Source organism: Notolabrus celidotus, chromosome 11 (assembly GCF_009762535.1).
Source record: "Notolabrus celidotus isolate fNotCel1 chromosome 11, fNotCel1.pri, whole genome shotgun sequence".
In the NCBI taxonomy this organism is placed as follows: domain Eukaryota; kingdom Metazoa; phylum Chordata; class Actinopteri; order Labriformes; family Labridae; genus Notolabrus; species Notolabrus celidotus.
Window position 1 is genome coordinate 25,768,059 of NC_048282.1, and position 25,059 is coordinate 25,793,117.

At 41.7% G+C, this 25,059-nt stretch overlaps 1 long non-coding RNA gene across 1 annotated transcript in view; it reads right to left on the reverse strand.

The window, feature by feature from the left end:
• Nucleotides 1-2,318: 2,318 nt before the first annotated feature.
• The window catches only part of LOC117821849, a 30,640-nt gene continuing 7,899 nt past the window's right edge, over nucleotides 2,319-25,059 (reverse strand). The window contains exon 3 of the long non-coding RNA XR_004633070.1: nucleotides 2,319-2,834. This is a non-coding gene — a long non-coding RNA (uncharacterized LOC117821849). The remainder of the gene's footprint in view (nucleotides 2,835-25,059) is intronic.

Sequence of the window (25,059 nt, forward strand, 5' to 3'; positions counted from 1 at the left end):
CAAACTTGAGAGTGTGACACAACTGTTCCAAGTGGTGAAGGAGTGGAAATGGCGCTCTGTACTGTGCCACTGCCCTTAATGCCCGGGGCGCTGTGTTTTTCCCAGCCACACAGTCTGGCCACAAACACACAGACAAACAAGTAAGTACAGTTCACCAAGACCTCACAACACAGCAGACGCCTGTTTCAATATGTTTCTCTTCTCTTTGGAAAAAATATGTATCTCATTTACCATTGTACTAATATGTCATTTTTGCAGCCACCGGCAAGCGAATCCCACAACAGTAGAGCTGGAGGTCAGTGGACGGGTTTTGACTTTGTCATTATGAATAAAAGAAAAGATGGAAAACTCCTCAACAAGAAACAGGTCATCCAAACTGTGGGATACTAAAGAGGAATGTGCAAATGAACCTCCAGTGTGGATGGATTAGTCCCAGTATGTTTCAGCTTGAAGCTGCATGACTGAATGACTGTCTGTAAGCTGATCTTAGGGATGAAACAAAAACTGCCAGCAGAAAATTAAAAGGCCGGAAATCAGGATTTTTTTTACACAGTGTAGAAACAGATAGGGTGCTTTTATCACTTTTTAATACGTGTGTGCGTGCATGTGTGTGTGTTTGTGTGCACTGAAAAAAAGCATAAAAGGTTCATATAAATACAGAATTAGTGCATCTTGCAAATATTGAATAAACCTAAGAAAGACCAACATCTAACTATTGCTTTGTCCACTCAGCAGGTTTGAACATATTCCATAGCATTAAATAACTGAACCAGTGTCTTTTAAAAACCTTCATCTATTAACCCTGTTATAGCTTAACACTTTGTAACTTAGAAACTTGACCTCTGACCGCCCTGTGACAAACACACAGTCACGGAGTTAATGATAAAGAGGTCTTGTGGCAGGATGAGGTTTGATGGTGATGACAGAAAAAGGAAGACTTGACTCGTGGCTTTGAACTGGATTGCTCTCTGGGCGGCAAGTGCACAACACTTTCAAATCTGTATGCACACAAACACACACTTGAGCGCAGAGGGGTCTGAAGCAGTATGAAACCTCAACAGTTGTCTGGACAAACCTTGAGCACCCCCTAGTGTTGTTTCTCCATAATAAACAGGAGCACAAAATGTGTGTTTTACAGTGACATGCACACACTATAACACATCTTAAGGCTGCATGCCATAGTGCATTTCCATAAGGTGTTATTATTCACACATTAATGAGATTAATTTTAAAAGAACACAACTTTCTGCAACTTATTTTTGGAGAAAAACTTAACCTCTGGATGTTTTCTCAGTAGAGCTCAAACAACTTTTCATATTTCCGATTTCTGATCCAAGAAAGTGTAAGAGATATTTGCAGTATTTGCGCAACTTCCCAAAGGCCATCTCTTTCTGTTTTTTCCCAGGCTAATCCTCGGAGATCCGATTTGGATGCTTTAGTATGCACTTTCAACACATTTACTTATTTGTGGGCTATAAAATTCATATAAATCAGTAGGTTACAGCTCCCCAGACAGAGGCTGACCTGAGGTTTTTCTCTCAGGCGAAGATCCCAGTTTGGTTTTGGAGGGGTTGAGCGTGAAGCGGAGCCTTGCCCACCGCCCAAAGCAAACCCTTGGCTAAAGCTTAATGTGTGTTTCCATCTAGGCATCCTCCATGTAAATGTTTGTGATTAAAAAAGGGAGGTATGAGAGTCGAGGTGTTTCTGCAATCTTGCACATCCTAATTTGGTACTGGGGGAGTTAACACACCTGCCAGCTTCCTGCTGACGAGGGTGATTTTTTTAAACTGTTGTTGTTTATGGCGTCAGTTTAAGGAGAGACGGAGACGGTTAGAAAGGGAGAGAGGTCAGAACGAAATCAGACACGCAAGAAACACACTGTACACACAGCGATCCCAGGCTGCTGCCAATAACAGGCTATCTGAACATGTGAAAATGTTGACGGCGTCATGATTGATGGTGGTTATTTGTGGCTTTCTAACCCTCCTTTTAGCACCCCCACTCCTACAACCCCCCCCCCCCCTCAACCCTCTGTTTCTTCATCTTTCTCCTCATCTTTTCTATTGTTGCTCCTCTTCTCCTCATTTCAGACAACATGAACATGATTAATAATGTGTAATGTTGAGTAGGCGGCCTGCTGTCCATCATTCACGCATGTCTGACATTTTCCAAAAGCAAACTGGGAGAATCAGGGAATGCATAAAACTCAGGACACAAACCTGGTCAAGGTTTTTTTTTTTTATCAGAAAATAATCCAGTACAACATCAGCTTCAAACTCTTCTTCACTCAATTTCTGGTAAGAGTAACAACACCAACACTTTTCTATACTTTCATAATGTGTGTGAAAAGGCAGAAACATCTATATTTAGATGTTTTTATGGAGGAAGATGTATAAATAAAGATGTGAATACGACGACAAATGAATAAGTGGCAGTGTAGTTCTGGATGTCTGCTCTTACTGCCACACTGCCAGCTCCCCATCCATCACTTGCTAACACTGTGTCTGAGTGTGTGTGTGTATGTGTGTGTGTTTGGAGAAGCAAGAGGTGGAGGATAAGGAGAGAGGAAGAGGAGAGGACATTGGAGGCCACAGTGCAAGTTCCTCATCCATCATTCTGCAAGACTGAACTCCAGATGCAAAGGAAAGGCCGAGCAGAGATGTTTTCTCAGAATGATCCTTTGCTTCCTTCACACTTTTCCCTCAAGTAATCAATGAGGCAAAGCGGTGCCTGCGTTGTTTCTACAGCACAGCCAGGAATTCCTCTGTTTTTTTGACTCACCCCGTTTGGACAACAATCGCCCGCTATTCTTCCTCGTTCTTCCTTCGTCCGGTCTACAGACAGACGGGAGGAGAGACAGATAGAGAGAGAGAGGGAAGACAAAACAGGACAGGGCCTTTAGTCTAGAGATCATTACCTTTACATTATTAATGTATGGCTAAACCACAAAGGACATTCACAGACAATTGAGGGACAGAGCGGCTGCCTCTCTGTTCTCTGCATTGAAACAAACGAGGAAGATGGACTTGAGGATGTGTGCACGCCAAATGACCACGCAGACTTCTGCAAATCTGCAAGCACTACCATCATGTATGTCGGGATACATTTACAAAACATGAGGCATCACCCTAAAACATGGTTGTGACTCAGTGAAAAATTTGCATCTTGGCTGTGGATTTATTTAGTATCTCAAATCAGGGGGGGATGCATGTTATGTGTCATAACTATATAGAAAAAACTCATGAGGTACATGTGTGTAAATATGCAATGCTTTGATTAAAACAGCATCCTAATCATGGCAGCTTCTTATCAGATACCGGTGTCACAAAATGTGTGTGATAATCATAATGTTACAATGTTATGCTTGTGATTGGACTGTGTAATCATGTAACCATGTGAAACTTTGACCGTATTCTATATGTGTGGTTTTGTGTGCTTGTGTGTTGTAACCTATTTAGTGCTGCCGTCTTGGCCAGGTCACTCTTGAAAAAGAGGTTTTTTGAGTATATCATTGTTTGTTTGTGAGTCAACCCAGATCTAATTCAAGCCATTTTTTTTATTTTAATGTTGCTAATAGTTTTCCTGTAATCCTGCTGATACACAGAAAAAAAAACTAGCACATAAAACATAACATTCACTCTAAGGACAGAACTGTCACTTCAATTATGGTCCTTCCTTTTATTTGAATTTATAAATAATGGATTTAATTTTGTGCAAAACACTGTTTGTATTAAATAAAAAAAATATTTAAGTGAATGAAAAATCACAACAATGTATGCACGTGTCTGTATCTATTTGTTATGCATATAAGCAGGATTGGCAGACGCTCCTGCAGAGCTGAGAGCAGAATTAAGGAGGGTGCTGCGTGTTTCATTAAATGCTCAATATATCTTGTGTTTTCTGGATCATTTAAGCCCCATTACAGAACAGTGGCACTGCTTTAATTTCTAAAGTGCCTTTCAAAAGGCATCACCTCAGGCGCTCATGCCTGCTCTCACTTACTCACGTATACGTACACATACATTTGCAAGTGCAGCGTGTGAAGGCATACACACACATTTGGATGCACACAGATGCAAACGTGCAAAAGTGCAGGTGACAACACACCTGCATTCATACTAACACATACAAACAAAAAAAGGCAAACACAAAGCCTTTATGTTCTTCTGCCTCCAATCCTTCTTTGTACTCTCATATTTACAGCTTTGTTTTCTGTTGTTCTGTACACTGTGTCTGCCTTTGTCCCTCTGTGTGTCTCTCTGTTTAACAGATGATAGCAGCCTCGCAGAGGCCGAGGCTGTCTTGGCTATCAGACCCATTTGACTTGCCAGTTTGGCCGGAGAATGAACCCCGGGACTAACCAGAGCCAAGGTCAGATTCTCTGAGTGTGTGTGCGTGTACATAGGAATGCATTCATCTATGTACCCCAAGGTGTTTGAGCTGATGAAGACATGCATGCATGGTTATGGTATATGCACAATACTACATGTAACAGGAACAGAAATTCTTCTCAATTTCAGCAGCCACATTAAGACAATTACAAAGTCAGCCTACTATCACCTTAAGAGCATATCAAGGATTAAAGGACTAATATCTTATCAGGATGCAGAAAAACTTGTCCATGCATTATCTTTAGCAGACTAGACTACTGTAACGGTGTCTTTACGGGACTCCCTAAAAAGTCCATCAGATGACTGCAGCTCATACAGAATGCTGCTGCTCGAGTCTAAACAAGGACCAAAAAAGTAGATCACATCATTCCAGTTCTTAGATCTCTACACTGGCTTCCTGTCTGTCAGAGAATAGACTTTAAAATCCTGCTGATGGTTTATAAAGCACTGAATGGTTTAGGCCCAAAATACATGATGATCTGCTGCTACTTTATGAACCATCTGGACCTCTGAGGTCATCAGGTAGTGGTCTGCTTTCAGTCCTGAGAGTCAGAACGAAACATGGTGAAGCAGCGTTTAGTCATTATGCACCACATATCTGGAACACACTCTCTGAAAGCTGTAGGTCCGCTCCAACTCTCACCTCTTTTAAATCAAAGACTAAGAATTTTTTATGTGCCACTGCCTCCCTATCTTAGCTCATTTTAACTCACTTTAAATTCAAATTCTAATTTTATTCTTCATATATTTCTTATTTTACTTTTCTTTTCTGTTTTATCATATTTTTCATTTTAATTGTGTTCTTTTATGCTTGACTGAATGTTCCAATGCTTTTAATGTTTTAATGTAAAGCACATGGAGCTGCCCTTGTGTATGAAATGTGCTATACAAATAAAGTTACCTTGCCTTGCCTCTTTGTGTTTGCAAATTTGACTTGAATGCTTTAATGTGAAGGTATGTGAGAAGTGTGTGCTGAGCTGGCTGCACACTGAGCACAAGGAGGTGGAGGCAAGTCAAGTGTTGTTCGGAGCAATTGATACATTGCAAATCGAGTGGGCTTCCTGTCCGGGTTCTGTGGCTAAGGTGCTAAACGCTTCTGGAAACTAGATACACTTGCACATCCTCTAAAGAGATAAAGGGACAGGGTGGGAAGGTGGAGGGGAAACATGAGGGATGGGAGGAAAAGGGAAGGTAGAGAAAGTGAGAGAACTCTGTTTAAACTTTGCTGAACCACTGCTGCACTCTTACACCTTCCTATAATGTAAGATTACTTGAACACTTGGCACTCCAGTAGCATGGATGGCTGTTTGAAACCAAACGAGGGTTCATTTCTCAGAGAATGCTTTTGTCGTTTGTTCTCCTTCTCCTCTCTAATGAGATGGAATGTGGCTAAATTAGCAGCTGAGAGGCAAAGCTTCATTTACAAGACAATCAAATGATCCTTTACAAAACACACTCAATATGCATTAGATGTGGGCTTTGTAAATATGGGATGTCCTCCTTATGCACTCAAATAGGGAGGGGGTTGTGTTTGGATGTCGCGCCGTGGTGAAAATGCCAAACTGAAATCATCCATCACAGTGCAATAAAAAAGGCCTGCAGCACTCTGAGTGGGTGAGAGGAGTGAGATGTTTGTATTGGCCCACTGGGTTTCCCTCTGTGAAGGAGGGAATGTGTAAATGAACGTGTAAATGTTAAAAAATGTTCTTTTTATTAGACGAATTGCATCATTAAATCACATTATAAAAACAAAAAATGCACCATTAATTTCCTCCCCAAACAGCAGTAAGTACACGTCTCTTTGTCCCTGTGCCCATCTCTGTTTAGCCCCATGGGGCGGCAATTCCAGAGCTATTTCACTCTATTACACAGATCAATCAGGTTGGGAAGATCCATGAACACATGTCTGAGGCTGGACGGCAAAAAACATCTCCTTCCTAATTTGAAGGAGGCTTGTTTCTCTGCCTATAACCAAACGGACGGTCCCAGCAAACAAGTAGTGTCTTCTTTCCACTTTCTGCCCTTCCTCCATCAGGACACAAAAGGTAGCATGAATAATAGATGAGGGAGGTGATGAGATCAATCAGAGGCTATCAGTCTGGGAGATAGGAGTGGACAGAGTAGGACATAGATCTGCACTGGACCAGAGCAGCAGACCTGCTGTCAGAGAGTGCAGCGTAGAGGTAAAGATAAGCACTCTGTAGACAAGGGACAGCTCAGACTGAAAGGCCTCATTACAAGAAATATGTAGAGAAGAATGAGGAGGATCCAAAAATGCTAGAGGCCCCAAAACACACGCAGAAACATCTCATCATAAACCTGCACCCACACCCATCCCTGCATGCATTGACCCCCCGCACCTCTGCATCACACGTTCTCACATCTGTGACAATGCCACCGCAGCATGACAAATGCAAACAAAAGGTTCACCTATTCATCACTGTAGCGGAGAGGGTGGGGCTAATTATACAACAGTGGAAATTATGACTTTCTGTTGTTTTGTTTGTCCTCCAAGAGATTACAGTGCTGAGGATAGAGGTGTACAGGGGGAAAAAATAGCCTCGCAGCTTCTCTTTGAGAGGGCATACGAACGCACAGACACACACATTGAACAAACTCACAAACACACACGTACACACAAATACAGCTTGTGTCCCTGCCGCCTGTACCCCAACTCTGCTTGCAGGCATGATTAATCCAGTGCAGAGAGGGAAGATTTTGACCCTAAACAGAAAAGTCCTGTTGAGGCTGCAGGAGGCACTGATTTATTTGGGTAACACTCTGTCCACATTAATTATCCCCGTGCAGGTGCAGGCCCAAATTTCTCTTCCCCCAGCTGTAGCCCTGGGCTGTGGTACACACACATACATGCACAAGGCACAAATAAGTAAATAAATAAATAAAGTAAGACTATGTAGCCTGCCCCCATTGCCTTGCCAGGATGTACTTACAGTGCCTGGGTGGCAGGGAACACTGGACGTCACGGCGGTGAAGGATTGCGCACCCGGATATAGCACTAACACAAATAACAAACCAAAAGCAAACACAAATACATGCACGCAAACAGTTTGTCCTGGACCTTCCACTCTTACAGCACAGGGTTTCCGCATTTACTTGTCTCTTCTTTGCTATCCCCCAGTTAATCTTTTAGCTTGGTTCTTTTTATTCAATTGCTAAGAGGCAATGGACGAACTCTATATTACAAATTCAAGTCCTGTATTAAAGCTGGGGTTGGTAGTCAGATTTATATTCACTTTTTGTTATACTGGTTTAAATGATATTAATGTCCCGATGGCAAACCATACATAATGTGTTCTTATGATGTGCTGAGGACCGGCTTTGAATCAGTCACGATTAGGGACCGCTCTGATGTTGCTAGTCTGCAAACATAGCGTACCTGAATTTCCCACCTGTCTGTTGCCTTCGTATCCAAAGGTGGGGAAATGTCCTGTTTAAAGTTGTCAACCTTCGTGTCCGTGTCGTTGTTGGCAGCAGTTGAGTATTGATCCTCTTCAAAAAAGCGCACGTGCAGACCTGACCCCCAGCTGAGCATCTCCGCTGTGCGCAACACCTTTAACAGCTGAATCTCATCCAAACATGCTTTAAACTTAAAACACTTCCCTGATAGCTGAGTGTAATATAAGACCACATGATGTTTGTTCCACGTGACGGAAAATTGATAACAAAAATGCGTGTTTCGAGTAATTTCTTAACAATCAATTAATCTATAATCGATTAATTGTGGTCATCCCTAGTCACGTTCATATGGTCGCGAAGCAGCGGCGCTCGTGCATGTGAGCGGGGGCGTCATTTTGTGGGGGAGGGGTTAGACAAAGTCCTGCAAAAATGCTACATTCAAACTCATGCTAGTTTTCCGTGACTACCAACCCTAGCTTTTTTCTGACAAGGATGGCGTTATGGAATTAAACTGATTTTGGATCTACAATTAAATGTTGTGTATACGGGCACCCTGCAGGGGTGTCAAGAGGGGCTGCAACTCGACATAGAAAAGATTCAGCGTGTGAGTCTTAATCCTTGGGAAGAAGTTCTGAGATGACTGAATAATTAAAGGGTTCATTTCGGTTAAGACAAGATCAGTTGTGATTCTGTGTCCGGCGGGACAGTAAGACTCTGCAAGTTACGGACTTCAGAGCAGTGAGGGGGCTGATTATTAATAATCCCTCCTTATTTGAATAAATAATAAGACCCAACACTATTTACTATGTACGTTAAGTTACAGAAGTAAACAGAGAGAGAGAGAGTAGACCAAACATAACTGGCCAGAAAATGTAAATGTTTGAAGTGTTTGCTGTGTGTTTTTGTTGATTGTTACTGTTCTGTTTTTTGTTTTTAACTCTGTAAAGCATTTTGAATTGCTCTTTGTATGAATGGTGCTTTAAAAATAAACTTGCCTTGCCTAGCTTTAACATATTTGATCAAATCAAGAGAAGTGAGAGGGCATTAAGTATAGCTTTAAAAATTCAACAACTATTTGAGTAGCTCCAGCTGCATTAATGTTAACTTAGAAATACATTTAAGGACTTTCAATTGTATCTGATTGTTAGATTTTCAGATCTGATCCAAAGATTATTTTCCTGATTGGTCAATTAATTAAGTATCATAAGTCAGCTTAAGCGGCTTTAATGCGTTTGCCATAGCTAACGTGACATTGTCATACTGCTTCTTGTGTGCAACAAACAATCCAAGGTACAAAAACAATCATTTCCCGTGATAAGCAATAAATCAAAGTAGCAAATCCCCATATTTCAGACACGGCAACCTCCAAATGCTTGACGATTACACTTCAAAAAGCCTTACATAGTTAATCGACTATTACACTAGTTAACAATTAGTGGTACCAGCTTTATGAAGTACACATTTTAAGTTGTTATCAAAAAGTAGGACCTACATCAGTGAGATAACTACTATGCAAAAGCAGTTGCTCTCTATGAAAGGTACCAGAGAAATGAAAACCAGACTAGTTAGTTCTTCCTCTGCTCACTTCCTTTGATTTCAGCTTTGACTCGGCCTCCTCTCTCTTTTTCTTTTAGACTCTTTTGTAGAGGTAGTGTCCTCGGCTGTGTGTGTGTGTGTGTGTGTGTGTGTGTGTGTGGCACAAGCAGTAGCTTCCACCACCTGTGAATGTTCCTACCAGGGTTACATTGGTGTAACTGGAGAGCTCCAGTCATTATGGCCTACATTAGCACCCTGCTTCGCTCTGATTAGTCCCCCGCTGAGCTGATAGCCACAATTCAAGTGTGTTTGTGTGTGTGCGTGCAAAATGAGAGAAGTAGACAGGGAGTGAAAGAGGGTAGGAAAGATCTGTCTCCTCTTTACGATGAACACTGTCTATGGGGCGCCGTTTGTAAAGTTGTGCATACAGAAAATAACAGGCACCTTTCTCAACATTTAGATCCAAAACGTCATAAAAATGTAGAGTGAATTTTTAAAAGTCACCTTTTTATCACATTTTGAGTAAAATCTGTGATCTTCTTCACATTTAATTTTGTTCTGAAAAATATATTAGGTTAAAAATCACTGTTAAATCCAAATGCTAAATGTAAATATAAATGTTGAATATAAATATAATATAAATGTTAAATATAAATATAAATGTTCCAGTTTAAAGCTGCTGTTGGTAGGAATAATGTAAAAACCTTATCTTTTTCTGCTGGGTTTGGAGAAAAGGTCATAATGCCCATCGGTACTCATTGGTAAGTGGAGTAATTTTGAGACTATTGCGAAATCTCTGTGTTTTCCAATGCCTTTGTATCAAGCAATGTTATTATTCCCCTCGTTCCCATTATGACGGACCAATCATAGCTAATCTCCAATCCTCTGTCCTGATGGGTTAAGGGGCGGCCCTACTATGCCCTCCCGATTGGTTATGAGTCGGCACTATCATAATTGCACACGCCGATCTGTGTTGGGGGTCTAAGAGGAAATCTGGTTGGGAGGGATAGTGTTTACATTCAAAGTCCCTCTCTCTGAACAGATGTTTACTCTGTGACCACCAACAGAAGCTTTAAATCAAATTGTTAAATATAATTATAAATATTAAATCTAAATCTAAATGTTAAATGTTGCTCCACGATCCAAAATATTTAGCTGATATGCAAATTCATGCTGCCTAGCGGAAATACCAAAATAAAAGCTTCATAAAGCGATACAGACTTAGCAATAGCAACATAGGTTGTCTGTACCATAGACTGAGTCAGTATTGTCTCTGAGTGTTGTGAAACCCCTTTGTGACCTCCAAAACTGCCAATATAGCATTTTTACAGCGGGCAGTCCAGCTATAACCCATAGAAGTCAATACTGACAGACTATGATTAGGATAAATGCATCACTTTATGAAGCTCTTATTTTCGTACTAAAGGCGCCCAATACAAATTCAAACTGTCGCCTAGCAGAAGCACCAAAATAAAAGCATCATAAAGCGATACAGATATCCCAACCATAGTCTGTCAGTATGACTCCTACGGCTTATAGCCGGACTGCACGCCGTAAATATGCTGGATAGGCAGTTTTGGAGTCCACAAAGGGGTTTCACAACGCTCAGAGACAAAACTGACCCAGTCTATGGTACGGACAAGCTAAGTTGCTATTGCTAAGTCTGTATCTCTTTAAGGTGCTTTTATTTTGGTATTTTCGCCAGGCGTCAGTGTGAATTTGCATATCAGCTAAATATTTAGGATCACGGAGCAACATTTAACATTTATATTTATATTTAACATTTATATTTATATTTAACATTTATATTTAACATTGAACATTGAACATTTAGATTTAGATTTAACATTTAGATTTGTTTTTAGCATTTGGATTTAACAAGGATTTTAACTCAATATATTTTTCACAACAAAATTAAATGTAAAGAAGATCAAAAATATTCCTCTAAATGTGATGAAAAAAGTCACTTTTAAAAATTCACTCTACATTTTTATGAGGTTTTGGAGCTAAATAAGAATTGTTGCTGTTATTTTCGATGTGCACAACTTTACAAACGGTGCCCCATAACTGTCTCTTCATTCTAGTGACAGCTTCCTCATTTCTCTAATATAAATGTCTGCCGGTGATGGTCGGCATGCGTTAGCAGCTTAGGTGTGGGCCCCATCACTGCTCTTCGGTGGCTCTCATTTATTACTCAGTTTGTTTGCACTCTTATCTGCAGCCTTACCCTGCCAGCCAATCCATCAAACACACACAGACACACTTGTGTTGACATACATGTTTCACCTTGCCCTCCCTGGACATCATAACCATCACATACATGTACTGATGTAAAGCTTTATATTTGCATTAGCCCTCACATACTAATCTCTACACCCACATAGCTGCCCTTAAACACACTCTTATATGTATAGTTCAAATGCTGATTTCTCCCACTCTCCTTTTGTCCGTCACTCCACTCTATCATTGTCTTCCTTTCTTTAGCGTTACGTCTTCCCTTTTCTCTCATTTTCATTCGACAGACTCTTACCCTTCACCATAAATCCCCAAGAGGATTGGTGTGTATAAGAGTGTGGAATTGATCAAATCCTCACTCATCAATATCAGTCACTATGCATAATCTTGCAGATTAATCAATCAGTACTTTCACGAATGCCTGGTCACAGCCTGTGCTTTTCCCCAGAGGATTTATGTACTGTAATAGTAGAAACTGACCCTAAAGCACAGTGATCAAAGTAAGAAACAAATAAGGTGCACAGGCTATCTTAGTATAAGTTTTAATTTTTAAACATCAAATGTAAAGAATGATTCTGTAACTTAAAGCTAGGGTTGGTAGTCAGATTTAGATACACTTTTTGTTATACTGGTTAAAATGATCTTTATGTCCCGATGGTAATCAATACATAATGTGTTCTTAAAAAAAGCGACAAAAAGCTGCTATCTACAGCCAGAGTAAACCTGGGAAAACAGCAACCAATCCCTGCCATCAGGAGCCAAATTATGAAACCAATCAAATCCCGTCCTGCCGTTCTGCCCGCCTCCTGTGCATACATTTCATGTTTGTTTGTATTTCTAACTTTCACTATGATAATGTTTTGATGTTTTCTTACCGCTGAGTGAGACATGAGTTGACGTAGTGCAAAACACAAACGATGTGCTGAGGACCGGTTTTAAATTAGTCATGATCAAATGGTTGTGAATCACCTCTGGATGAAGCGGCAAGTAGTTTGTATGGACATGTATGGTCCTCAGAAGATGAATCACAAACTTTGATGATCTTCTGAAATTTCACTCAACTACAACAGAAGGTCAAAGTTTTCATTTAACCTTTCAAAAATCTCAGCACATCATTGTTGAATTACCAACAAGTTTTTTAATAGCATTCTTGCTTCCCCAGAGGATAAACCCTGACAAACTGAGAGATTTTCTTTGGTGTTGTCATGCTGTGCTATCAGGTGAATTTCACTGTCAACAACCTGTGTTTATACAAGGCTGAAACCTCTGGTGTTGGAAATGAGACAACATGAGTATGGAACTTAGTTAAGCTGTAGCTTCAGTGTCTACTTGAGGCTGACTCTAGAAACCAAGAAGACTCCATTAGAGCCCATGTTAAAATGCAATTTTTTACAGCAGAATGAAATAATAGACAAAAGGTTTGGTGCCATTTTGGTCCATCCATTTTGATCATATCAAAAATAACCACTTTGGAAAATTTGGTAGAATTGGGGCATGGATGATTTGACTGGCAGGTATGGTTAAGGGCCCGCCTTAACTTCATCTTCTTTTTTTCTAGATTTGGAGTTGTGTGAGTCAGCATTTCCAATATGAGGACAGCCACTGTTGGGCTTCATAAAGCCTCTTTAGAAACCAAGGAGTAATGCCACTGAAACTACATCTATCACTTATATAGTCTATGGCTCATATCTACATTCTAAGAGGAAATTAGTCTTACACATGTAAAAACAACTCTTGCAGTCATCTAGTGCATATCAGTCTGCTAACTGAGTCAGGTAATGCCTCAAAAAGCCAACAGTTTGCTTCAAGCCAATAACAGCACTATGTTCAACCCCAATGCCAAATTACACTTGGTCTACTGGCCATAACAACAGAGCTTTTACCTGTTTCTGCACCACTTGTCCCAGACAGCAAGAAGACAACAGCATAGATTTTTTAACACTGTCTCAAGGTCACATCATTGGCAAAAACTCATCACCTTCCTGTAAAAAGCTACTTCTCTTAAGCTATATTTTTCTATTCCAGGGACGGCTTAGCAAGAGATAATCAATACTGTTAATTGCGTTTACTGGAGGACTCACTTATAAAAGGCATGTCAAGTCTAATGGGGAAATAACATGTTCACCAAAAGTTTGTAGTGTTAATTATTTTTACTTTTATACACAAATGAAGCACACCAGGACATTTATAATATATGGTGTATATATTTTCACAGACACAACAAACCACTGAGGGCCCACACACACATACACACTCACATGGAGCATGTTTGGGGGCCAGCTGCCAGCAAATGAACGATCTCCCTCCCAATTCACTTCTTATTGTGCTGTCTGGCTGACAAGTATACCTATAGAGTGAGTATTTATTTCCGAAATGTTTTGTTCCGTTTTCCTGCAATGATGAATGTTTCTTTTATAAATCCATCGCCAGGCCTTTTAAACCATAAACAATATTTCTCCACCCCAGATTCCTTGTGCAGCAGTCTTGGGGAACCTTGAGATTTCCAGGCTCTGATTTAATGGCTCGTAATTCTTGAAAGGCAATCCTTCTTCACCCTCTGACGCTCAGATGCACCATCCTTCCAGCAGCTCACCGCGCTCGGCCTCTGCTCCCCTCTGGATCCTCAGGACAGTCAAAAGCGCCAGTTAAAACTACTCAGCTGGAAACAGCACCATGCCCGCTCTGTCACTGGCATTGGATTATCTGCTACTGGCTGACAGCACTGCGAATCCTGTTACTGTGTTTTTCGTAGATTTGTGAGTGATGCTACTGAAAGCCAGGTTTGCTTTTTGGCTTTTACAAGTTTTACCTCAACAGGTCGATGTTTTTCTGCTACATGTACATAGTTTTTAGGGTTATCTTGTATCCTCTTCTGTTTATAATATCTACGAGAGTAGCAAATTTGATGATTGCACTTGGTAAAGTTACTCTTTACAACATCAGTAAACTTTGCTTTCCCTGGTTGGAGTACTTAAAAAAGTGTTGAATCTGGTACATAAAGACAGATGTAGTGGAAAAAGTTGTGACTGTATTGAAAAAATGAACTATAAAAATGTTGATGACATCATCGCAGCCAAATAATGTATATGCTGAGGGAAAGCAGATTTATAACTTCTTCAGTAAACATTATATTGTCACACTGAATACATTTTTACTACTTGGGCTCATTAATGTACCTATTTTTTCATTATGTAAATTAAAAAAGGTGATTCAGACTAATAGACTATAATTAATGGACAGTATCCGTGACGTCACCCATCTGTTTCTGAAGCACTGTTTTGAGGCCAAACATCTGTGGGAGCCACATTGGAAATGCTGAACTCAACATAACTGCTTTTCTGTACCTCACCACTAACACCGGTGTCCGCTATTTTCACAGTACTACATTTAAGGCAGGGAGCGGAGCACAAAGGATGATGGGCAAACATAGGACGATGGTCTCTGCCGCAGGTGTTTCTTGTCTTAACAAAGACTCCAAGAACCTTCTCTATTATTTTCACACTTTCAATCCATCACCGAGAAGCTGACAATTTTTCCAGCTTCGTTTGGCTTTAGTTTTTGTTTGGCTGAATTTGACATGGTGATTCTTGAGGGCTTGATTCAATTGGTTGTTATATTTTGCTATGCAACCCGCCTTTCTTCTTGGTACTTGTTGCCTGTTGAAAGACTGCTTACTTCTTTCTATGATGCTAAATTTATGGTGTCTTGTAAGCCCATGCGGGCTGGGCATATGATTGTGCATGATACAATCATAAAATCAAAACTTCAAAACTTAATGAATGACACTGTACCTGTTATAATTCCCTGTATTTTTAATCCACAATATATGTATTCCCAGAGAAGATGTTGAAGTGTATTTTAGTTTTTTTTTTTTAATTAAACTTTTCAACTTTCTGACAAAACCAGCTGATCTAAAGACTAATATTGAACCTTTTTAAAGTTGCTTAAAACTTAACTTCAACCACCCCTTCATGTTATTTGATGTGATAACTCAGAGAAGAGGTTAGTTGATTTTGAAACGACCAATAAACGTGCTGCAGCAAGTCAACTTAGTACAAGGAAGAAACAACAACAAGTAAAAAAGCAATCATTAGGCTGGTATCTCTAATTGTGTTGCTTTTCTTCTCATGTATAATCCCTGGTTCCTCGCTTTGCCTTCATTAACAATGGATGAATTAATTAGAAACCTTCATAGGATTTTTGCACAGTGAACCCAGGAGATAAAACACATCCCATCCCTCAGACCTGCTCTTTCCCCTTTTCTTTTTTTCCTCCCTCTCCTCCCTCTGCTCTTAATTGTATTGTTTGCTTGTTGTGTCGATAGCAGGATTAATTTCACTATAGATCAGGATTATGACCTTCTCGTCAATGTTATTTCATTTCTGTAAGGTGCTAATTATAGGGAAACAGGGCAAAGCAAATTGCACTGTAACTTGTCTCACTTGCTTTCCAATAAAACAGAAGAAACAAACATTAATTCCATTTTAGCTGCCCACCGTGGTGAAATAAATCCGAGCACTATCTCACCGTCCATCGATGGTTCAGGAAAGACTCTGTTGGTGACTGCTTGGCATGATTAGTCGACTTTTTATTTCAAAGACTGTCGACTATCATGACCCATTCACCTTCACTGAATGCCATTCTTGTCACACTGGCTGCTCTTTTCTTGCTTCTCTCACTTTCATTTGAGGGAGGGGGAGGGCGCAGTTCATAAACAATTAACCGGCTGGATAAGTGATACACTCAAGCGCTAACAGACCTGAAAAACATTGTGTTATAAATTCTGGTAATTGAGAGGAGGGAGGTGAGCATCAGGCCACCACCACTGAGTCGGCATCATCTTATAGCTGCTGGTGGTCGGCAATTTGCATCATTATCGTGTCATGAAAGGAAAGAGGGGGACCAAATTTTAAAGGCGAAGGTAGCAGACAGCTTTATACAAGTCTCTGAGAGAAAGCTACAATAAACAAATTTGAAAAAAGCTTTACAAGAGCACTAATTTGCCACCATTATGTACCTTTTGTGATTGCATATACTTCCAAAGGTCTACCCAAGTACAGTGCACCCTAAGACCCTCTTATCCCCCCTTTTCTCCCTATCTCAACCCCTCCCTTCTCCCACAGTCCTCTAATGAACTGAAAGGTCAGAGCACTAATAAAACTATTAGCAGAAATGAATCTCTCAGATGTGTTAATGCACTTTTAATTCCTGTTAGCAAATTTCATCCCCCAGCAGTTTGCTGCCCGCTAATGAGAAATAAAACGCCCCGCTCTGGGGAAGGGGGATGGGGGGAATGGGTCGATGCTCCGGCTACTTCTCAGCAGACTCTACACACACACACACACACACACACACACACACACACACACACACAGACACAGAGAGAGAGAGAGAGAGAGACAGAGAGAGAGCGAGAGAGAGAGAGAGAGAGAGAGAGAAGTCACATACACTAACATTGCACCTAACACACACCCTGGATGTGCTGGATGTTATTCACGGACCGAGGCCTGTTTTCAGCCCTGTGATTCTGCAGGGTTAATTAAAGAGCACATCTCCATCTGTTCTCATTCAGCCTCAGCTCAGTGTCTTCCAATCAAGCACACAAGACAGACACCCACACACACACACACACACACTCAAAGGATAACCCTCTTTCCTTGGTCGCTCTTTGTCATCAGCAGAGGGACAAAAAACTTGACAGTAAGGTGTTCACAGGGACACATAAACATGACTTAAGGACGTGATCTGGCCTCTCACCCAGCTTGTCTCGTGACCTGACTAATGAGGTACAGACGGGGCTTGACCCTGATGCCTCGCAGCCACCAGAGAATATCAAGCCATTGTCGACAAGACGTCTGCCGTGTTTGTGTAAGCGTGTCTGTCAGACTGCTGTCACATGCGATGCTTCAGAAAAGTCAAGGTTCAAAAAGGGGCAAACTTTTTCCACTTGCACATGTGAGTGGAAAGGGGAGGATTCCTGCTGCACAAATAATTAATATTTGATCACTATGAATACTTAACGTATTAATGTTCTTTGAACTGTGAGTAGAACTATAAAGAGGAGCAGTGTAAGGTCAGTGGTCTGATGCCAGGCATGCTAGTAGAATTTTAGGTAGTCTATAAAATGTAAAAGAAAGAACCATGAATTTCCTTTACACATTACTGAACTACAATATTATTCCAAGGCTTGTATTTTGACTGACTGTTCCATTTATGTATTTGTTTATTTTAGGCTCCTGTGCTGTTATGCTGTTGGTTGTGATTTCTCACTTTTTGTTATTTCCTGTTAACTGAAGTTGTTCCTTTGTATAATTTTGTGTTATTTTGTCACGTTGTTTTTTTCTGTGGTTTTGCACCAAGCGGCAACCTTCGGTCTAAAAATATGAGTCCAATGCGGAAGTGTTAAAAGCTGCAGTTCATCAAGGATCCGCTTGAGGCCTGCTCCGGAAGTACCGGAAGTCACATACACATGAATGGGAAAAAAACGATCTTTACAGCAGAAATAAACATGTTTGCAGCCTGGTACAAAAGAAGAGTGTAGTCTGGATAGCTCATTTCCCAATGTGCTTTCACTGTGAGGGGGTGAATTTTTTTCTAACGCAGCAATTTCGAAGATATTGAGATTACGAGTCTTCCAATGAGAGGTACAGCTGCCTGCGGGAACGCTGCAGCTGGTGGCTAGGAGGCTCAAACTCCGCCTCATTACGTCACACTGGCTCGACAGAAGCAATATGGCTGCCGCCACCGATTGGTCTCAAAACAGAGCTTCAGAAACAGATGGGTGACTTCTCGGATACTACGTCCATATTTTATACAATCTATGTTTCGCACCTGGCGACTTACGCATATAAAGGAGACACACCCACCTTGTTGGTGAGACGCTGATGAAAGCATAAGGCTGAGACGCGTTTGTTTCTTCGAGCTGCTTTCTATTTCTACATTAAAAGTTTTGAACTTATTGCGAGTGCTGACATTTTTTTCAACTTGTTGTCCCTTTTTGGGTCAGCACCAATGACTTTTTGAGAACTTTCGAGTGAGCTCGCCATAGAAAAACTTTTTAAATGTGCCATGAAAGTGATTGGTAATAAAATTACCTGTCCCTTCAAACTGTCTTTGAAAAGACTGTTCTCATCAGGCACAAAAAATCTTGAAGGACTCTTCACATGTTCTTTATTCAGAATATGAATTATTGCCCTCTGGCAGACGGTTCAGAGCGAGCAGATATAAAAGTAATCGCTTCAAGCTCTCCTTCCTCCCTACTTCCATCACTCTACTGAACAAACAATCTAAACCAACATAACGCTCTTGTATGAGTATGAGGGTTCACATACTCTGCACTAATGTTCATATGATATTACTTTTTACTGCCACATTGGTATCTTATTGTTATGTATTGTGTCATTGGTAATTGTTGTGTCATTGGTATGCCTCAGTGACATGGTTTCTATCTTATGTTATCTTATCTTATTTCTTTGTCTGTTCTTTACACATTACCAAACTACAATATTATTCAAGCATTTCAAACTTCCTTGGATCATTTTAATGCACTAAAATCAGAAATCAAAAAGGAGTAATAAAGATGTATTAGAACTCTACCATAAAAAAACTACTGTATATTGTAAGACAGTATGAGTATGATACAAGTTGCCATAATTTAAACCATCATCATAATGCAAATATTTAAATAAAGGTGCAAAGTTGTGTCATTGAGTGTAATTATTTGTAATTTTGCATTACTCTTGCTGATCATACACAGTGGTTGTATTAGTTAAGCTATAGGGTTGAATTACTTGCTGTAAAATACTAACTCCTTTATCCTAGGCTAAAAAATAACAGCCAAAGGGAAGCAAAGAAAGGCCCAGAGGGGAGGGCCAGAGACATTCTATTACCGAACTAAGCCTTTTAATCAATAAAGAGATAAAAGATATTTTAATCAAAGACATATTTCCTTGTTTGTCTAATGCTTCTGCCGCCACCATGCACATAATCTTTAAACGCTGAAAAGGATGCATAATGCTCTCCCAGAGAGCCACTCATCCATATAAACACAAAACCGGAGCAGTCAGCAGAAACACACACCAGCCCGGCCCAGCGCACAGACACTCCATAGACGCCAAATTACATTAGGATGGGCATATTAAGGGGAAATTGCATCCTGTAAACTAGAATATTATTTCTACACACAAACACAATGCTTGCACACACGCACACAAACCATTTTTCAACATCATATTCCCCAGCCCCTGTGCTCACTATTCAGTAACAGATCCATACAAGCAATGTTTTGTGCATGAACACACACACAAACACGAGCCATGAACACAAAGCATGGTGCTATTAGTGCGTGGGCTATTTGTCGGACATGCAGGCATCCGCTAGCCGTGGCTAAAGCGTTCCAATGAGATTAGAGGGGTAACCGGAGCCCTTCTATGCCCGCTGAACTGAGCTCACGCCGGGCTAACAAGTCCTGAGGTGGTGGGCAGGCTGGATCAGATTCCAGGAGCTAATGGGTCAAATACCTACTGACACTTAATTGAGTGATGAAGTGTGCACATTTAGGTGCGTGGGTGGGTAAATGAGAGTGTGTCTTAGTTTGTGTGTAAACAATTCACCTTTACCTTCCAGCATATGAGCAAGTATTTTTAAATGACAGAGGTGACAGTGGACTTCAGGAGAACCCCCCCCCCCCACACACACACACACACACCATCCTGAACAGAACTGTGTCTACTGTGGACTCTTTCAGGTTCCTGGGATCCACTATCTCCCGGGACCTGAGGTGGACCTCCCACATAGACACTATCAGGAAAAAGGCCCAGCAGAGGATGTACTTCCTGCGTCAGCTCAGGAAGTTCAACCTGCCCAGGAGCTGCTGATCATGTTTACACCTCCATCATCCAGTCAGTTCTGTGCACCTCCATCACTGTCTGGTTTGGCTCTGCAACCAAACAAGACAAACACAGACTGCAACGGACTATAAGGACTGCAGAAAAAATCATCGGTGTTGACCTGCCCCCCCCATCCAGGACTTGTACCGGTCCCAGGTCAGGAAACGGGCAGGTAGCATCACCGCTGACCCCTCACACCCTGGACACAAATTCTTCAAACTCCTCCCCTCCGGCAGGCACTACAGATCACAACCCGCCATAAGAACAGTTTCTTCCCCCAGGCTGTCACTCTGATGAACACTAAACCATAACAGTGTCATACCTGTTGGATCAATACTATCTGTAAATATACATGTAAATACACAATGCAACAATTCTCCAAGCAGAATTCCATATTTCTATTTTTTGTATTATTTAACTACTATTTTTATGATGTAAAAACTACCTCTGCAACTCACCACCGCACTTTATCATATTATTTTAGCCTGTACATAATAGTCAAGCCTATTTGTTGTTCTTTTGTATTTATAGCTAATGTTATTGTTATTATATTTTTATTTTTTTATTTGTAGGTCTTATTCTTATTCTTATGCCTTGTACAAAGAGAGCACAGTTAACTAAAGTCAAATTCCTTGAGTGTTCAAGCATACTTGGCCAATAAAGCTGATTCTGATTCTGATTCTAAATTACAGAGATGTTTGTGTGTTTAGGTTTGTGCATGTGTGTGGTGCATGCTTGTACACTACTTACAGCGCATCAGTTTGCACATGTCTGCCGAGCATCGGGGAGCAAACAGCAGCTCCAGTAATGGTGATTCATGCTTTCCGTCAGGCCCCTTGACAGGCCGGGTTCGATCCCCTGCTCAGCGCACTGTAGCGGCAGTAACAGCAGCCGAGGCGGGCGGAGGACCACGGACATCATCATAACTGCTGAGGGAGTGTAGGGCTGCTGACATATTGATCGCCCCTCAGTTAGGAGATTTGATAGATTGACCTCGGACTCTTGACTTTAAACGGCGAGAGGAGGGGCAAGTCGGGAAGTCAAGAAAACAATCGAGACAAAAAGGGTAATGGGTGATGGAGAAATGAGCTATGAGGAAGGCCGTACGGTTAACTGTTTCATTGAGGTTTCAAAATAAAGAACGTCATTCTTAATTAATCTGCCAACTATTTCTTGAACTAAGCAGTCTGACTTTTTAGTTGTCAAGAAAATTGAAATTTGAGTAAAAATAAGCCCCAGCATGTGGCATCTTAAAAAGACAAGTTTTGATTGTCAAGAGATTCAACTTAATAAATAATCAAAACAAAGAGAAGAGCAATATATTTTCCTCTAAATTTTGAGAAACTGTAAACAGCAACAGTTTTGTTTCTCTTACTAAATCAAATACTTCAAGTGTAAACATTGCTGACACTTTGGAACCCCCAAAGTTACTTGTTTAACTTTCAGTCTTTCCATAAACTGCCTACTTCGGTCACCTCAGTCAAGTCTCATGACCACAAATTTTTTTATTCATATAGAAAAGGCAAAAAGAGAAGATAAAATATCCATGAGACAACATTTCCTCCCTCCCTGCCCCCATACCAACAGTCCTCCAGCCCAGCGACTCATCAGACCATCGGGCTAAGCCTAACCCCTCGCCTCCTTTGGGCCCTTTGGGGCTAAGGGGCCAGGGAGGAGCAGAGAGGGTACAAGCTCACACTAACGATGGCGGAAACTGTGTCCAGTCTGCTGGAGCCTGAGATGGAGCAGAAGACCCTGCACCATTGTTCTGCCAACATGTTGACAGCTTGTGATTTAGGACCAGGGCTGCCCAGGAGCGCTAAGGGAGGAACAGGAGCGAGGGAGGTCAGAGAGAGGCTCCACAGGCACCCTTCAACAATCCTACCCGAATCCCTCCATCCATGAGATGGCAGAATGAATCATGGCTGACCCAGTGCAAGGCCTGAGCCTGGCCCCTCTCTTCCACCCCCTATCCCCTCCATCGACCCCCTCCTCTCCCTGGACAAACATGACAAATCTGGTGTTTATTTACTTAAAAAGACCTGGAGAGAGAGCAAAGGGGGGCAGATAAAAAACAGTGTAAAATCAATACAGAGTTAGTAGTTCCTGCCCTACTGCTGCTCTTTCCTGTCGGTGAGACTGAAGAAACCCAAGCATGGGTCTAATAAGGACCCCAGGTGGAAAAAGGATGCAGGTGGCTACAGCATGCTGCACATAACTGAAGGGAAATATGGGCAAAAAAGGGACGCAGAGAAAGAGGAGCTGGTACTAAATGCAAGACTTTGGGACTGAACTAGTACTTATCTGACATCTTTGACCACTTCAATCTCCACCATCTTTGAATTAGGTACATTTGCCAATAAAATGTTTGAATACCAGAATTATTTGGCACAATATAAAAGATTTCATTTACATTCTTGGGGGATAATCCTTCATGTATCTCACTGTTTTCAATCTGTTGTTTAAGATACTTAGTTTTGGAAGTCTCTGTAAATAATCAAGTGAACACTGGCACAATTTTCACAGCAAGCCAGTGAATAGCAGATCCTCAATGTCATGTAAACTGTAAAGGGTATAGGTTGTGGTTCAAGAAAGATCCACAGACGCTCTATGAGGAAAACTTTTTACTTCCTCTTCTGCACTTTTGGCAAATCCTTTTCTGATGCACTGTACTGATTTCAATACAGTGCCACCACCAAATAGGCATAGTGGATCAGTGGTTGGTGTTATTGCAGACACTTTACCTGTTACAGCATTTTACAGCAGGGTAGTATCTACCAATACAGGCATCTGTTTTGTAACAGCTTAACTTGCGGAGCGTTGAATGGTGACATAAAAGAGAAAACACAACAGCCAAAGTCGTAGCTGTGGGTGATGTATGTGCATAGTCGTAGGGATGAGAGATAAAATTGGTCTCCAAGTTGGAGTCCAGACAGCAGAGCATTGAATCTACAGAGCCTCTGCTCTTGCCAAATGACAGGGACAAAACAGATAAGGCTTGCTCTCAGGGGAGAGGGAGGGTGGCCATCAAGCCAACCTCCTCAGAAAGGAATAGCACCAGTGAGCTGTCGAGGTTTCTGTCACATCCTACATCAAGTCAGCCTCCCGGTCCATCCCCCTGGCAAACCATGCACGCAGTTGTGGCCAAGGATGAAAGTGCTGGAAAATGGGAGTCATTGTAAACCATTTTCTGCCCTGGAGCCCCCACCGCCACCACCACTATCCCCTTCGTCTCCACCCCTCTTCTTCCCGACTCCTCTTGAAGACAAATGGGTCCAGGGCAATGACAGAGTGCCTGGTCCACAAATCACCGGCGGCCGCTCTGCTCGTCCACTGCTTCCTCCTCCCCCGCTGCCTCCCCCCCCCCTGCACCCAACCTCGCCCCCTCCTCGTCCCCGGCCCCTCCATTAGTCATGTGCACACGGGCAGCAGCCAGCAGCCGTAATTAGACAAGGACAAATCGCCAGCCGCGGACACGGACAGGTCCGGCCGCTAAATAAGGCCCTGTTTCCATACCGACCGGTGGGCGGCAAGTAGGGCCAAGAAGAGGGCTGGGGTGTGGGATAGAGGAGCGGCGAGGAGTCAGTACTGTCCAATACACCCCACGATCCTTGTGGCCTTACCTGGCACCTTAATTTATTATCCCACAGGATTACGGCTTGAACCCACAGCTCGCAGATACACCCAAAACTACACCCCAACTCCAACACTAACATACACCTGACCCCTGTTCCGAGGGAGGACCTGTTTCAAGGCCCTGGAAACATAAGTGGAATATTTAAATTCAAGTAGAATATCAAAATTGAATGTTTTATCAAGCTTTAACAAAAATCTGAGTGAAAATAAACATCCACAACTATGAAAAAACTCTGTTCAAAAACAGCTTATTTTACAGGTCAGAGTATTTCTCAGGACTGTGTGGGCGTTTCTCTTTGATTGACAGGTCAAGAGAGAGTTCACAGCCTGCGTGTTTGAGCCGTCCGACTCTGAATCTAAAGACATAAAAACTCCAGAATCTGAAAAATATTCATTTCAAATGGTCTCTGAGAGATGAGTTACAAAATACTTCAGACTCAGGACTCCGGGGCATCAGGACCAGGGGACGCCCGGAGCAGCGGAGGCTGAAGTGTAGTATGTGCACGCAGAGGAGCATGGTTCCGGGTGACAGACTGAGCTGTTTGGCTAAACTCTGAGCAGTTTGGGGAAAGTTAGTGAACCTGTCCTGGGGAAATGAGCCGAGCATGTGTGGGGGACTGCTTTGGCCACTCAAACGCGGCCCAAAATTTCCCCAAATCCACCATAGTTGGGAAAGTAGAAGGATGACAACAAGCTGTCATCTTCACCGGTGGATGTGCAGATAGACACACGATCACAGCTATACAAAGAGCAGAGAGACAGCTATACAGACAGATTACAGGCAGTACATGATTAGCAAAGAAGTGTGCACGTGACTCAGTGTTTCTAAATACCAGGTTAAACCAGCCCCCTTCAAACCCAGTGTGAAAACGTGTTAAAAAACGCAATTGAACATATTTGAAAATGGATCAAAGTTGAGTTCTAATATTTTTACATAGTTTTTAGTATTTACATAT